At 37.9% G+C, this 15,833-nt stretch overlaps 1 protein-coding gene across 10 annotated transcripts in view; it reads left to right on the top strand.

The window, feature by feature from the left end:
• The window catches only part of LOC111940482 (uncharacterized), a 193,288-nt gene that overhangs the window by 127,935 nt on the left and 49,520 nt on the right, over window positions 1-15,833 (top strand). The window contains exon 8 of one of the 10 annotated variants that reach the window (XR_015285092.1): window positions 12,860-15,768. The exons of 8 other annotated variants lie outside the window; for them this stretch is intronic. The gene's annotated coding sequence lies outside the window, so the exon portion shown is untranslated. Of the gene's footprint in view, window positions 1-12,859; window positions 15,769-15,833 lie in introns of those variants that run through there. One more of the 10 variants, XR_015285105.1, reaches the window with a different exon arrangement.

Here is a 15,833-nt window from a genome sequence, read left to right as displayed (position 1 = left end):
TATGATAGATTTCCTTCCTGTGTGGGCAATACTGATCTGAGCTACATGTTTGCTCTCAAAAGCTGTCCCAGAAGCCCATTTTCACCTGAATCTAGGGGGTGACAGTGGGAAACAGACTAGAGAACTACACCTTTTTGAATCATTAGATCCATGTAATGGTCCGGGGCTCATATTTGTATTCCTCTGTGATGGAGTCTACTGTGAATTTGGCCTCAAATACAAAAAGAATAATTAGTGGAAATGCTTCAGAGAAACAGATTAATCTCTGTATAAGTCCATGGTGTCATTTAATCAACAAATGCTTTGCAAAAGAGGCAGGGGAGCATCAAAATTGTGCCATTGTGAATCACCAGCAGCAGAAACCCATACCCTGTTTCAGATTTTACTTGCCCCTCCTGGGTTCTGCTGATTTTTTTTTTTTTTTTTTAATTTATTTTCATCCAGCTAATTGATATTGCTTTTAAACACAGTGTTAGTAGCTGAACTTCAGTGCCCCAGCCCCACTGTGTTAGGTCATGTTTGACTTCTGTAGTAAGTGGGTCAAAAGACAGTTCACTGCAGACAAGATAGTTTCTTACATCTGTTATTAATAGCTGACATTACTGAATGTTTTAGACAAGGTCTCCTTCTCCTAGATGCTCTCATGTGCTTACTTGCCCTCACTGTTGCTCTTGCAATCACTGTTGCTTGCCCTCATGCACTTCCTTGCTCTCCCTCATGATCTTTCCACTTGCTCTTGCTTCCTCTTCTTGCTCTCTCCCCCTCTCATCCTGTCTCACTCACCCTCACTCTTTCTCATGCCCTCTTGCACACTGTCTTTTACACGCACTGCCTTTCTCTCCATGTCCCCATTAAGCCGTCAAAACCAGATTCCTGATTTCCAGCTGCCTAGAAAATCCTTTAAATATCTTCTCAATTCACTTAGAGATGCACAGTCATACCCACACTGTAGGTCTGTCTCATAGGCTCAATTACCTTGTACATATTGTTACTGCAAAATGTTTTTTTAAAAAGCAAGACATATTTAATTGGATTGTAGACTGACTCACATTTTACAGTATAAGCACCCACATTTTATTCTATAATTACTGTACTGGAACACTTTCTGTTTCTTCTTTGTCCTGTGAACTAAAGCTCAGTGTGGACTGTGCATGAGATTTTTGCCTTTAAGTAGCCCCCATAAACTTTTCATCAGTTTCATCTGTCTGACATACATAAAAGTGAAGACCTACTTTTAGAAAGTTTTTTTGAGATTTTTAAGTTCCAAAACTTATTTTCTTTATTTCTCGTAAGAAACACAAATGTGAAATTACCTCGTTATTTGTACTTTCTTCACCACCTTTTTTTTCCCACCCCAGTAAACAAAATGAAAGAAGACCAAAGGCTGAACAGTTTTTCATTTTGTCAGAAATTGGCTCCCTTCAAAACCAAGCCATTTTATTCATTAAAATAGTCAGACAGCTCAAAGTCACTTGTGTGGGTGTGTTGGTTCAATTTACTTCATAAAGTAGGCAGCATCAAATTTAATTTATTTTGTAAAGTAAGTTTTAGATGTGAAACCGTGTTTGCATTCTCAGAGACATGATACAAGTGACTTCTTACGTGTCTTTTTTTGTTGAGGGAATTCTCAGGACACACAGACTGAGATCCCACACAGAAAACTCCATTTCCTTGAAGTGTCACATGAAAAGGAACCACTTGTATTAGTGCATATCTGTGATTTTTTTCTGCCTGTGATTATTCATTTTGTAGGTTTTGTATGCAAGGGACATACAAAGAAATAGGGAGGTTAAAAAAGGGCTCACAAATTATAGAGGATACTTTTTCAGCTGAAGTTAAAAATGTGTCCAACTCACATCAAATTAGTCTGACAGAGTAATTTACAAATGTCAGTATTATAAGTTTATACTTGAAGGTCACAAGTTCTAATCCTTGTTTAAAATCTGGCTATACTCTATGCATGTGTTTAATTCTAAAGCCTTAGGAATAAATCTTTTGGCTGATTTTCATAGGCTGTGGCTGGATCACTAGTAGTAATAAAGGTTGTGTCTTTTGCAATAAATATTGGAAAATAGTTTTTTGGGCAAGCAGACAAGCTAAATTTGTGTCAGGATTGGTTTTGTTTTCCCAAAACAAGTGAAAAAGCTAATGGGATTTTATAATTTGCAGTTGAGTGCTTAGCATTTAAGACTATCCCAAGCTGCAAATACCCCACTGTTCTGTTTTCCTTGCTGAATTCCAGAGTACACACATTTATTTTTTTCTGCTGGAGAGCCACAGGAGCACAGGATGCACACCTCAGCAAGATGTGCTGGCTCCCAGAGAGAAATAGATGGGATGAGGTTTTCTGAATAAGACTGACTAGAGACAGGTTGGTGCTGTTTCTAAATCTCTATATACAAATTGCATATAAGGGCAAGTAACTTTCCTTTCATGCAAACATTGTCTTCAGAATTGAAGACATATTCAGAATAGACAATTGCCTGTTCAGCTTGTAGTTAGCCAAAACATGTTTGAAAAAACATGTGAAAAAACACTTTGACCATCCTTAATGATTAAATGTGGCTATTGACATAAAAGAGATTAAATAATTACATGCTATAGCACTTTATACACAATTACCTTCTTGAGACCATTCCTTTTTGGTGCAGGACTGTGTGACAGATGTCAGCACAGTTGTTTTTATAGATATTTTTAATAACTTGAAAAAATTATTTTGTTACATTCCTGGTACTTGTGCACAGGTTTATAAGAAACACAAGAAGATGCAATGTGTTTTTATTTTATATATTTTTTTCTGTGTTGTGACAGTTGAATATTATCAGTATGCTGTCCGTTAGCCAATATTGTAACATTGTCAGCAATAGTTCATATACTGGAAATATTTCACTAAACTCTAACTTCTGGTTCTCAAAAGAATTCAAGGCTTCTGGGGTTTTGTTTCTTTTTTTTCAAACTAACTGTTGCAGTCCTTTTCTACAGTGGCAAGCATAAATGGGTACTTGAAATCACTACAAACATAAAAGCTAAATTGTCTTGACATCAGATGTTCTGGGGTGGATTTTTGACAAAAATGGAGTGTGGACTGTTTTGCTAGCCCTAAAGGGATGATTTAATGAGTGTATTAGTTTCTGGTATATTTTCTTCAATAATGCAAGCAAGCAGGTTTTTTTGTTTGGTTTTTTTTTTTTTTTAATTACTTGGTTGAAGATAAGTCTTTCCAGCCATTAAATGAGACTAATCTGCATGTTCCTTCTTTGTAAAAACAATGAAATCTTGTATTTTCTCATGTGATCAACAGTTTAGCTTTTTTTTTTAACCAAACAAAACTATACCAAAACAAAACAGCAAACAAAAAAACCCAAACCACTTCTGGCACATGAAGATGAATTTCCTAAAGACATCTGGAGAAAAGAAAGTCATATTTGAGAGTAATTTTTAATATCACTCTATTGTAGTGCTGTCATATTGGTTTTTTGCCTTTTCCATCAAAAGTACCTGTGGAGCCCTCTTGTTCTTGGAGAGCAGGAGATCATAGATGACCACATTTCTCCTGGAGTCTGACACCTGCCTGATTTTCTGCCTGTTCTTCATTACCACCTGGCTTTTCTGTTCCTGAAGCAACTCCATGAAATACAGCAATAGTCTAGCACAGCAATGAGTTTGCTTCCTAAACAAGATGGTCCCTAGAAATGTTTGCCTTTTGTTTTCAGCAAAATCTTTACTCTAAGCAGATGTAGAATTCATCTGTAATAATGCAGTGTGTATTTAAGATACTACAAATATCAGTGAACAGCCTTTAATAGGACATAACAGTTGTCAGGATGTGTTGGTAAAGGTTTCCCAGAAGAGACTATATATCAGCTAGAAAAGGGCAAAGCTGCCAACATATTTTGAGATTAGAAGCACAATCAGTGGGAATGTTCCACCAACTGCACAAAGAGATATTGAAGATAATACGTCATCTTCAGATGAAGCATTGCCCTTTCTCCAAAGTAATATCTAATTATTAATGCTTGCTCAAGAATAGCTGTGCTGTTTCATGCATTTCACCTTTTTAATACCTGCACTTTTAGACTTGGTCTTTAGGAATGGTAACATCTACCATAACCTTTAGAGTTTAATTTTTGGTATAAATTATGTAAAGAAAAATCATTTATTAACCACTAACAATAGAGCTAGCAGGTCACCCTTGACAGTGACTAATAATCTTCAAAGAGAACACCATGATGAAAAAACAATTGCTGAGACACCAGTGGCAGCAAATCAGAAACTTATTAGCACACATCATATTGTCACAGCAAAAACAGCATGACCAAGTCTTTGTTGAGAGGGTAAGAGATTTAAGAATTTAGGGGAGATGCATTCAAAAAGTTTGGTTTTCTCACTGCAGGTAATGGGTATGGACAAAATGGTTGCATGTGTCAAAGGAAAGAAAGGACACAATTATCCATTGTAAACAATCTTTAGTGGAGTTTTGTCTTCACTTGATATTTTCTACTGGTGACTTTAGCTGTGCAATGGGACTTGGATGAGCAAAGCACTGACATTTACAGCAGTTATAAAGAATTAGAGAAGAACACAGTATTTTGTAAGTTCCTGCAGAACTCCATGCCTCAGCAAGTGTGAGCAGGTGGTGTTTTCAAATATCAGAGTTATCTCTTCCTCTGTAAGACCAATGATCAGAAGGTCTTGGATTCTGAGAGTTTGTGTCCATGTTTTTTGTTTATAGGAAATCTGTTCTTTTGGCTCCTCAGTAGGTGCAGGAGAGCTATAAAAAGCTTTTTCTTACTGGAACATGAGGTGTTCAGATATTTCTAAGCATTAAATAGATGCTGTGTTTATAAAAATTGAAGAACTTGGCTAACCTTGAGGATTAGTAAATGGATGCACTCAAACTAGACATATTTTCATTTGGTGTCTCCATCCTACCTTTGCTGTAAAATTATATGTCTTTCTATTCAGTTATTACAAGAACATGCATATTGTAAGTTACTTAACCAAAATGCTCTGATTCTTAGTTAAATTACAGATGTGCAAGGCTCCAGATGTTAGCTTAAGGCTCAGATTCACAGTAATTTCAAGCAGAAGCTCTCTGTTTTGTACAGCAGAAGAAAAAGAAGACTTTTTTCTTTTCATCTTAAAGGTCATGTTGTTTTTCAGAAAATGTCTTCAATATTTCTCCTTTAGTCACATTGGGATATTAACCTCTGAGGGAAGAAACACAGTGGGCTTCCTTCTGTGGTCTAATTGCTCTTCATCCCTATTCATCCTGATGAGCTGTTTCCTACAGAATGGAGGAGCAAAATTGAAAAGATTACTATGGCCAAACATCTTGTTTCAGCACAGCCAATTCACGAGTATTCATGTTACACTCTGTAAGGATTAGTTGCTTCATCCTTCTAGAAACAGAGCTGAATCAAACCTGATTTTTTGGAGATCCTGGTGTCTAAAATGTGGCCGAGAATAGACAAACAGATGAAACAATTTATTAGACAAGTGGACAGGGAGATGGAATGGAAAGAAGCTGAACTGCTGGCCCAGCACACTGTGCTAGTGGCTTGAAGCCTGGCTGCAGGCCAGTCACTGGTAGGATGCCCAGGGGTCAACACTGGGTGTGGTACTATAATTTCTGACCTGGACAACAGGGCAGAGGGCAGCCTGAGACAGTCTGAAGGAAATGTGAAAGGGTGAGGGGTGGCTGGTACACCAGATGTCTGTGCTGCCATCTGGAGGCATCTTGACAGGCTGGAGAAACCAGCCAAGGAGAAGCTCATGAAGTTCAGCAAAGTGCAGGATCCAGAGGAGATTAACTCCACACACCAGTACAGACCAGGGCCTGAGAAGTAGCTTTGCAGAAAAGATGTTGGGGAGCCCGGTGGACCAAAGCCATTAAATGTGAGCATGAGCAATAAACCCTTGTGGCAGAGAAGGCTGCACTAGGAAGGAAGAGCATTGCCAGTTCGAAAGAGGTGATCCTTGTCTCTAGTCATGCCTGCCACATCTTGAGTTCTGAGTCCAGCTCCTTCTTCTCCAGTACAAGAGGAGACATGGATATACTGGAGCAAAGGGCACAAAAATGATTAAGGGAGTAAATACAGGGACATATAGAGAGAAGCTGAGAGCTGGGATAGTTTACCCTTGAAGAGAAAGCACAAGGAAAGCATTTTTCTACAGGGAGATTCAGAACACTGGAATAAAGAGAAACTCTAATGCCTGGAGAGCTTGTGGAGCCTCCAGCTTTTGAGATATTCAAAATTCAACTGTTCATGATTCTGGACAACTTGCTGTATCTTGAGCTGAGGGGTTTGGACCAGGCAAGCACCACAGATTCCTTTCTGAGACAAGCTGTGATGCTGTAAACTTGGAACAATCCATGAATCCCTGGTACAGTGCCAAATGGAAACCATTACACCTTTTCATGGAGCATGAGGCCAGTGGTTATTTAGCCTGAAGGTAGACACATTCTGCTTTTCCTAGACTGAGCTGAACAAATGGGAAGAGAACTGCAGTTTTTTGTGCCAGACCTGTTTTCTAGCTGTTTCCAAAATATTGACCCACTTAAATGGAGAAATTAAATTTCAAGTGCTGAAAATATCCAATTAATAGAGATTGCTGAGCAACTCTTTTGCAAAGCTCCTAATCTGCAAACACTTTTCTAATCGATAGCTACTTCTGTTCAATATAACCCCAAGGTGACTGTATTCTGTCAGCTGAGAGTGAGGCATGGGGCTCTTGAAAACCTGTAAAGATTCATGTCTTTGAGAAGAAAATAATTTTTTTTCCAATACATCATATAGAGTAGCATGAAATTCAGCATTCCTCATTCCCTTCACTTATTGGTATAATCATCTCTTAGTTGCACAGTTTCCAAAACACTCTTTTTCTACTGTTTGTGCTAATGATTCAAGGGTCTCTGATGGGACATCTGTTGGTGGGTAAATGCTCACACACCTTCCCCAAATCTTTTGTGTCCTCTCCTTCAGTCATTAACTGACACCAAGCCAGGAAGTGACATGTCTTGAGAATTTCCAGTGGTGCTGAGTGGATTGAGATATATTGGCAAAATTCAAGAATGTGCATTACAATATTTTTTTGCTGTAGTAAATTTTAACCCGCATTTCACAATGAGGAAAGTTTCTATGAGCTCATCTGCAGTAGCAGGTAAGCTCATAGAAATATAGTATATAGTGGTCTGACTAATGAATATTCCTGCAGAGAAAATGGTGTCTGCTCTGATGGACAGAAGAACAGTAATTGGTTTCAGGACTGATGAACGTTTATGTTGCAGTCTACCCCAGACAGTGCATGCTGGAAATATTAGCATCCTGCTTCCCTTGTCAAAGCTCAAAATGAGTGGAAACAATATTTTTAATTTTTTTTTTTCCTGTACAAATTGAGTAAGTGACAATTGCTAATTTTACACCATTTGTCTGCCAAGTCTCTCTCTAGGTGGCAGAATATTGTTGTATGTGGTGAATTTCTTAGTGCTGTCTGGGAAGAAAGTGTCACTGGTTCAGATGATGCTCCTGACTAGAATGGAATTGCTTTTATTTTATTTCAGGGTGCATCAGAAGTATCTGGTTCTCCTCTATGACCCTGATCAGAGAGGCAGCTGTGCTCAGTACCTGTCACTCAGACAGCTGGAGCAGTAAAGCTTGTTCAGCTCCAAAAGGAGCCACAGTCACACCAGGACCCCTGAAATCCCTCTGCCCATAAGATGCAGATAATTAAACAGAAGAGGAACACCAAGGAATCAGCCAAATTCACAGATCCTTGAGGGGAAAAAAAAAGATGGATAAATTTCATGCTTCCAAATAGATCCTCTATTACATCTTTCATTTATTGAAGGGAGGTATCTGTTCAAAAAGTATTGTAGAGAAAGGAATAAATATTCAGGCAACAACAATATGCTACAACCTGCAAGACAGAGATATCTGTTACAGGAATGCAGTGGAATTTCAGATTGAAAGGCTGAATTCTTGCATCCAAAACTGAAATGTTGTGTATGAAACTTGTTTATTTGCAACCTGGTTTTCCCCAGATGTATCAGTATTTCAAGGGCACTTACTAAGAAAACCAGATGGATTTACAGATGGAACAGGGCTGTTATGGATTTGATATCATATTTCTCTTGTTTGAAAGAAAGTAGGAAAAATTGCCCTGATATGTAAAATTAATATCTAAGCCCTTACATATGACAATCATTGGGTAAATCACTTTATTTTACTGCAGAGATTACAGAGAAAATGTAACACACAGAAGAATTTCTGTTATTTTATCCACATAACAGTGAAGATATGAAATCTTTAAAAGGGTGAAGATAGACTGCATAAGTCTGTCCTTAGTCAGCTTATTCTTAAATATAGTGGGATCACATTTAAAACCAATTTTAGCCTATTGATCAGGTGGAGGTTGAGAGATGAATAGATTTTTTTTTAATCATTAGAGTAGCAGTCCTTTGTATCTGGCACTTACCCAATAGTCTGCCCTGTGCCTTGTGAACATCATTTCAGCAGTTCTTGCAGGGCAGCAAAGCGGAATTATAAGATGCTGTTTCTTGGGCCAGAAAAAAACTAAACCCTCAACAAAATCATGTTTTGTGAGTTTACATGCAACACAACCTTTCTGAGCCTGCTTACTTCTCTCAAGTCTGGAACTGAAATATTTTTCTTCAAAGTGGGGAAATACATGCAGGAATACATAGCTCAGGAGCAGACTACTCCTTTCTGTGTATGCCTGTGTGCCTGGGACTCTGATTGTAGGAAAAACCCTTTTTCCTTTTCATGGCTCCTGAGATCTATGCAGTTGGCAGACATTTCAAGTTTTAATTGTGAGTTGCTGGATGTTAACCCAAACACTTACTTTCTTTGCAGGCATGGAATAAGCAATAGGGGGGGAAAAACAAAAGGGCAAAACAGCTTGCTTGGTTATATAAACAAATCAAGTGACTACTGCTGCCCATCAAGTTTTTCACGGCAATAGGAGCTCACTTCTCCTGGTGAGTTGCTGGTGCCAAGACAATTACATGTGGTACTTATCATCAAATCAGCTTTCTATACTAATTAAATCTCTTCAAGTTCTCTCTTGGCATCTCTTGTGCAGACTGGCTGTGGCTTTGGACATAGGCATAAATATGTGGTTGTGTCTGTGTAAATTCTCAGTACCATTTATTTTGATTCCTGGAACGTGAAAGAATAGGGCTTAATATTTTCAGTTTCTTTCTGCTACTTTAATTAAAATCAATAACTGTCACTGTGATAATGGATGGTCTTCCTGGACAAGCGCTATTGGCCTGATTAGAGAGAATGGAGTGAAGGGAAAGGCATTGTAAGACTGTGAATTGTCTTTCCCATTAGATATGATGTTGTGTTCTTTCAAAAACTCGATTTTTTTGCATTTGCTATTGAAAGAAAAGGATAGGTGAGAGTGGATAATATTTAAAAATACAAAACTGACCAGGAGCTGTTGGCTTTTTAATGCAGTCTCAGAGCTGAATATGGAGATTCTAAACATTGCCCCTGACCCTGACTTTTGTTGATGCCTGTATTTTCAGTCTGAAGGGATTTTCAGAATAAATGGGAATCACACAGACAACTCTATCACTGCTTAGGCTCCATCTTGACAAACAGTCTTCATTCTGGGTACTGACCACTGTATCTCCACAATTCAGTTAAAGATTAAATTTTAAAAAGTGTATTTGAACTACAGGTCTCATTTGGGAATAAATGGAATTTATGTTTTAAGGTACCATTTATATTGTTTGTTTTGCACCAGGCAAATGCAGAGAGTCTTTCTGCATGTGGAATTGTTTAAAGTGCAGAAGACATCCCCAGTATGATGAATGTAAGAAATGAATATATCAAATATATCCCGTAAAAAAAGCAATATACTCTATTTGCTGTGTCTTTCAGAAAAATAAAATGCAGCAGTATCAGAAAAAATTTGTTTCTTCTTTTATACTATTCCTTTTTAGTTAGGCCAATCTTTTTTCTACTTAATTTTTCCCACAAAACTCAGCTTATCAGTGTAACTTTTATGGCCACTTTCTTTAAGGCAGCAGAACTTCCATGAGTGAAAATTACTTGCTTTAGGATTTGGGGCTGTAATGCAGGAATGGTCTAAAACTGTATAGTAATGTAAGTGTGTCTTGGAAGGGAACCAGTTTGTACTCATGGAAAAACAGAAGAATGAACTTCCCAATAAGGCTGCCACAAAGCAACACAGCTTTTAGTTTAGAAAAAGATGCAGAAGACAGAGAGCATAATTTGGATGCCAGTTAAGAAAAATCTACTTAGTTTTGTCTGAAGTTCATTTAAACTTTATATTAGCCACATAAAAGAAGTTACTGATTAAAAATTGAGTTGTTACCAAGCAGTTCTTAAGCAGGAGGCTCAATTCCTCTTTCTGGCTTTCCTGTCATCATCTGTCTTCTCTGTATTCCACACAATTGGTTTTTTTTATTCCTGCTAAGCCAGTTGTAGCATTTAGTGAGTAAAATCTCATGATTCAGTGTGTTGATACCACCATGACTATCTTAATATTTTGCTTGATAGGCAGGGCAGCTTCTGAGGGTAGAGCTATTGACAGAATAAATACAAGGAGAGTAAAAATAAGGAAAAAAATATGGGAGTATTGGAATTAGAGCTGTCTGGAAATCCTGGTAGCATAAGTCATTAGTTTTCCTTATTTGTTTCTTAAAGCCCTGCTTGACACCTTTGTCTGCATGTATGCAAAGCTGTGGGTAGGTTGCTGTACCCATATGGGTATGCTGTTCTTCTTTGGGAATTTCTGGGAATATTGTACTCAGCCTGGCCTCTGTAGTGAAACTGAACTGAAACAGCACAAGTGAGCTCCTTTTTGTTACTAAGACAGCAAGGCTTGAAGTAACATTACTGATTCTCACTGGGCATGTTGGTGGATGAGATGGAAAATTTGGTCTTATTTCAGAAATAATGTGAATGTGTAAAGAAATTTAATTGAATATGATAATAGATCTGTTCATGGATCTATGCCCCCCCATTTTTAAAAAGACAATGATTTTTTAAATCAAGTGTTTTATCAGGTAGCATGTAAATTCTTTTAGGATATAAACTAGGGAAATCTAGACTAACAGTGAGTAGATTTGTGTTAACATGCAGCAATTGCATTGGTTGAATCAAAACTGTTCCATTTTACATATGTTTCTATGTTTAAAACATTTCAGTTTCTGCTTCACTCTGTCAGAATATCAATATTTCTTGGACTGGTATTTAGTAGGATATACAGTAGTGTCTTAGTGTTAACTGTTACTTCAAGGAGGAGGTAAGGGTGTGTCTTCTTGTTAATGATCATCTCCTAAAACATTGGAGATAAGTGGGCAGAAGATGGAGTCTGGGATTCATTCTGTTTTTTGCTTAAAAACATGCAACTGCATTTTAAAAATTATCCACCATTTTGAAAAAAAAAAATAAAAATGAGCACAACATGATGTAACTAAATCACTTATTACCAGGTCATTACATATGGAAAAAAAATCTTACCAATATGTTTTGGATCTTGATCTTTGTGTTCATGCTGAACTCCTGTCCCTGTGCTTTTAGCTCGGTTCTGGATGCAAGCTAGGAACCTGTTAGACTTTTGTGTTTTGTGTGGCTGTGATTGAAGTCATGTTACAAGTTTCAGCTGTGATTTCAGTTTAGAGCCCCAGGGAATGCTTGAGCCCTGACTCTCTGGTCACTCATGCAGCAGAATTCATTGTCTTTCTCCAGTCTGAAGTTGTCCAACTGTCTCATCTTGTCCTGTAAAAACTGAGTGTTTGAACTTTTATAGTTGCCTTTAGCACGAGCATCTGGGACCTCTCTGGTTTTTGCAATGTACATGTGAGGCCAAATGATGGGAAACTGGGATTAAAGATAATTACTCACATTTTTGCTGTTAGGAAGTGGACGAAATGGAGAAACTGCAGAGTGTCTTGGCACTTCCCTGACTCTTTTCAGACTTGTCCAGCACAAAGTTCTGTTGTTATCTTGTACCTACAGTGTTATTCAAGTGCTGCTTTAAGAAGCCACCCTGAAACTGGTAGGGATTGAGGTGGGAGCAATCACTGGGTAGGATTAGCATGGTGATTTTATCCATGCAATATGTTAGTGATTTATAAACATTCTGTATTCTTGCTAGTAGAATATGGAGAACAATGGGGATGATTTCATGCATCAGAGTGTGCACATAATAAAATCCCAGGAGACAGAATAATTTTGGGGAGTATGGAAAGTCTGGAGCAGAATATGATGTGTAACTAGGGCTTACTTTATGAAAATAGTTCTCAACAAATCATACAAATATCTGAAGACTAAAGAATGAAATATCCTTTTGGTTACATAGAAAGAGGGAATTTTCACTGAGACTGGCTGTTTGCTGACATGGCCAAATACAAACATATGAACAAAATATGAACATAATTTTAAATATGAACATAATTTTTAAAATTATTACAGGTGAAGTGTTTTGTTTTCCACATATTATTTTTCTTCCTGGATGCCATTTTGTCTACTGTTAAGGAGATGCAGAGCAAAAACTGAGTTATTGCAGCCATGTACATGGTTCATGCTGCTTAGCTGGTCTAAAAGGGACTAAATGATAATTACTTGACAGATTGAGCAATAGATTTTTTTTTTCTTAGTCTTTCTAATTTCATGATTACATAACATTCTCTTACAACACAATCAACAATGGCATTCATTGGTTTTTGTTAGAAATTTAGAAAAAAAGCCTGAAGAATTCAGTAAAACCCATGTTTTGTGCCTTTACATGCTCTGGATGCAGGTGTTTTTCAAGGGTTTTCTGCTAAGCCTTCTTTTCACTTTGTTATTTTGCACAGTTTTTCCTGAATGAATCTTTGTGTCATAAAGACCTTCCCTGACTGCATTCTGACCACCTCTATTTGGAGCTGCTGTAAAGAAAGGCACAAGGCCTGTGGTGGTAAGGATTGGACCACCCCACCTGGAAATGAGATGCTAAATAGTTTTAGGGTTGTTTTGTGAGCTCATACTGATTATTATTTGTCAGCTCCCCATGAACTGGATTATAATTGTGATTGCACATAAGTTTGCAAGGTCTCTTTTTGTTTACCCTAAGAGCAGCATGTTTCACCTTTCATCAGAAAGAGCAAACAGAATCCAAGGCTCTTATGAAGTTCAGCAAGTCCAAGTGCAAAGTACTGCAAAATCCCAAACATGAGACCAGACTGAGAGATGAAGTCATTTGAGAGCAGCCCTGCAGAGGAGGACTTGGGGGTTCTCATGGATGAAAAGCTGGACCTGAGCCAGCAATGTGTGTTTGAAGAAGCCCTGAAGACCAAACACATCCTGGGCTGCATCCAGAGCCCTGTGAGCAGAGGGCAAGGGAGGGGATTCTGCCCTTCTGCTCTGTCCTCACGAGACCTCACCTGGAGAATTGCATCCAGCTCTGGGGTCCCCAGCACAGGAATGACGTGGACCTGCTGGAGGACATCCAGGGGAGGGCCATGAAGATGATGAGGTGGCTGGAACATTTCTCATATAAAGACAAGCTGAGAAATTTGTGGCTGTTCATCTGTGGAGAACACTCTGGGGAGAGCTTAGAGAAGCCTTTAGGTACTTTAAGAGATTTTACAAAAAAGAGTAAGAGTTATATCTTTAATGGACAGACAATAATATTACAAAAGGGAATGATTTCAAACTCAAAGACAAGATTTAGGTTAGGTATAAGGAAGAAGGTCTTAACTGTGAGGGAGGTGAGAAAGTGGAACCAGTTCCCCAGAGAAGTTGTGGATGTCCCATTCCTAGAAACATTGAAAACCAGTTTGGATGATGCCCTGAGCACCCTGGCCTAGTGAGTGGCATCCCTGCCTGTTACAGGGAATTGGGAGCTAGATGAATTTAAGGTCACTTCAAACCTAAGCCTTTCTATGATATGATTCTATGACTTCCTAAATTCCCAATTCTAGCTGAAAAATGTTTAGCCTCAAACTAATAGTTTTTTGGGTCTTTTTCTAATCAGCAATAACTATAATGCTTTCAGAGTATGTTCCTGAGTGCATCTAGTTATGGAGGTTTGACAAAAACACATTGGATACAGCAATTTCTGAAGCATTGTGATTTCACCTTCTGAATGAATAGCTTTAAAGTGTCATAGCTGTCTTTCCCAGTCATCAGCTGCTTTGTAATTCATGGCAGTTGATAGCATATTGGATTCCCGGAAAGCAATTAGACAAGACTATTTTTTGTATTTTTCTCCTCATCTCTCAATCTGAACCTGCCTCTTTTTCATGTTAATTTTAATGTAAACCTTTTTTGTTTGGTTGGTTTTTTTTTTGAAGCTACGTAGTGTCTGCAGCTCGATGCATTAGCGGTGCCCTGCAATCTGGGGCAGACAAGTTCCACATCAGTAATTTAATAAGTCGTACATAAAACAAAACAACATAGATTTATTTTATTTTAAAATTGAATAGGGTCAGCTGTGTGAGCAATGTATCTGCCAACTACTGTCATTGTCCTGCCTAGGCAAGCTCATTTATCTTCATTAGTAAACAACTTAAAAGGCAAAGAAGGTGGATAGCTTAAGGGAATGTTATTAGGACACAAAATCTCTGATGTCTTGCCTAAATCCAAGCTGAATTACTTATTAGATATCTACCACCAGTACACATTTAGGGGATGCAGCTAAATATACAACTGTTATTAGCAGGTGACAGTGGAACAGGCAGTTGTCACAGCTGGGAGGTCAGCACAGTTAAATCAATCACAGTCAGGATGCCTGTGGAGAAAACAAGGTGCAAGCTTGTAAATTCTGGCAATCACCAGCATTTGAGGTGCATTCATTCAGTTGCAAAGCCTTAAAATTTAAGGGCCACTGACTGGAAATCTTAGGCATAGGTGATGAATCTAAATATTTTTCCTTTTTAAACCTATATTCTTTGCTTTATGTTCTCTTGTGGGAAACTGTGATTTGTGATATATGAAGCAGCTCAAATAAGCAGTTTTCAACAGTAAAAATTAGTGAGCAAATTGTTTAGTTTTCCAGTCACTTAATTTCCCATACCATCAATTCAGTAGTCCTATGGTGACTAATATCACACAAAGCAGTTTAAGCATGAATACACAAACATGTTGGATGCTGGTGGGGAAGGGCATTCTCTACTGAAGTACCGCAATAAACCCACTATAAATTAAAAACATATAATCTGCCTGCATAAAAGCCAGCATGAACTTGCAAAGCCTTTCTGGGGCCATTAAAATATCTGTATTTCCCAGAAGAACTCATTACCCTAAGTGCATCCCTGTGGACTCCAGGAACACCAGCTATACTTGAGAAGTATCTCAAGGGCAACTGCTTCCTCTGTGTCTGAGAGGAGCATGGTTTTGTTCTTTTTCTAAAGACAGTACACATACTTGTAAAGGCGTGTTTAGAGGAAAAAAAGAAGTTATAGAATAGAGCAGGTGTTATGTCAACACCTGCAAACCTGCTTGTCACTTCAACTGTAGAATTTGGACAATTTTATTGTGAAGAGGTTTGGAACACTTGAATGATAAAAATTGATAATAGAAAACTCTTACTGGGGTCATGTACACTTCTCAGTATTCAGACTGCAATAAATCTTTCTAGTGCTATTGTCCCTTTTTTCATTGAAGGAGAATGTTTCCAACATTCTTCTCTTTTGCTCCTGAAGACTGTTTCACAATACATTATACCATACTGTTTACCTAATGTCTGAAAGTTTTCACTTTGTTGCATAAAGGACAAGATATTAATTTTTTTGGTTTTACTCTTTTTTTTCTGTGAAATTTGCAATGATGGGAATGTGCATTTTTTAG

The sequence above is a fragment of the Cyanistes caeruleus genome, chromosome 3, assembly GCF_971803275.1.
Source record: "Cyanistes caeruleus chromosome 3, bCyaCae1.hap1.1, whole genome shotgun sequence".
Lineage (NCBI taxonomy): Eukaryota > Metazoa > Chordata > Aves > Passeriformes > Paridae > Cyanistes > Cyanistes caeruleus.
The sequence above is the reverse complement of the archived record's forward strand: the minus strand, read 5'-3'. Positions and strand labels throughout refer to the sequence as shown.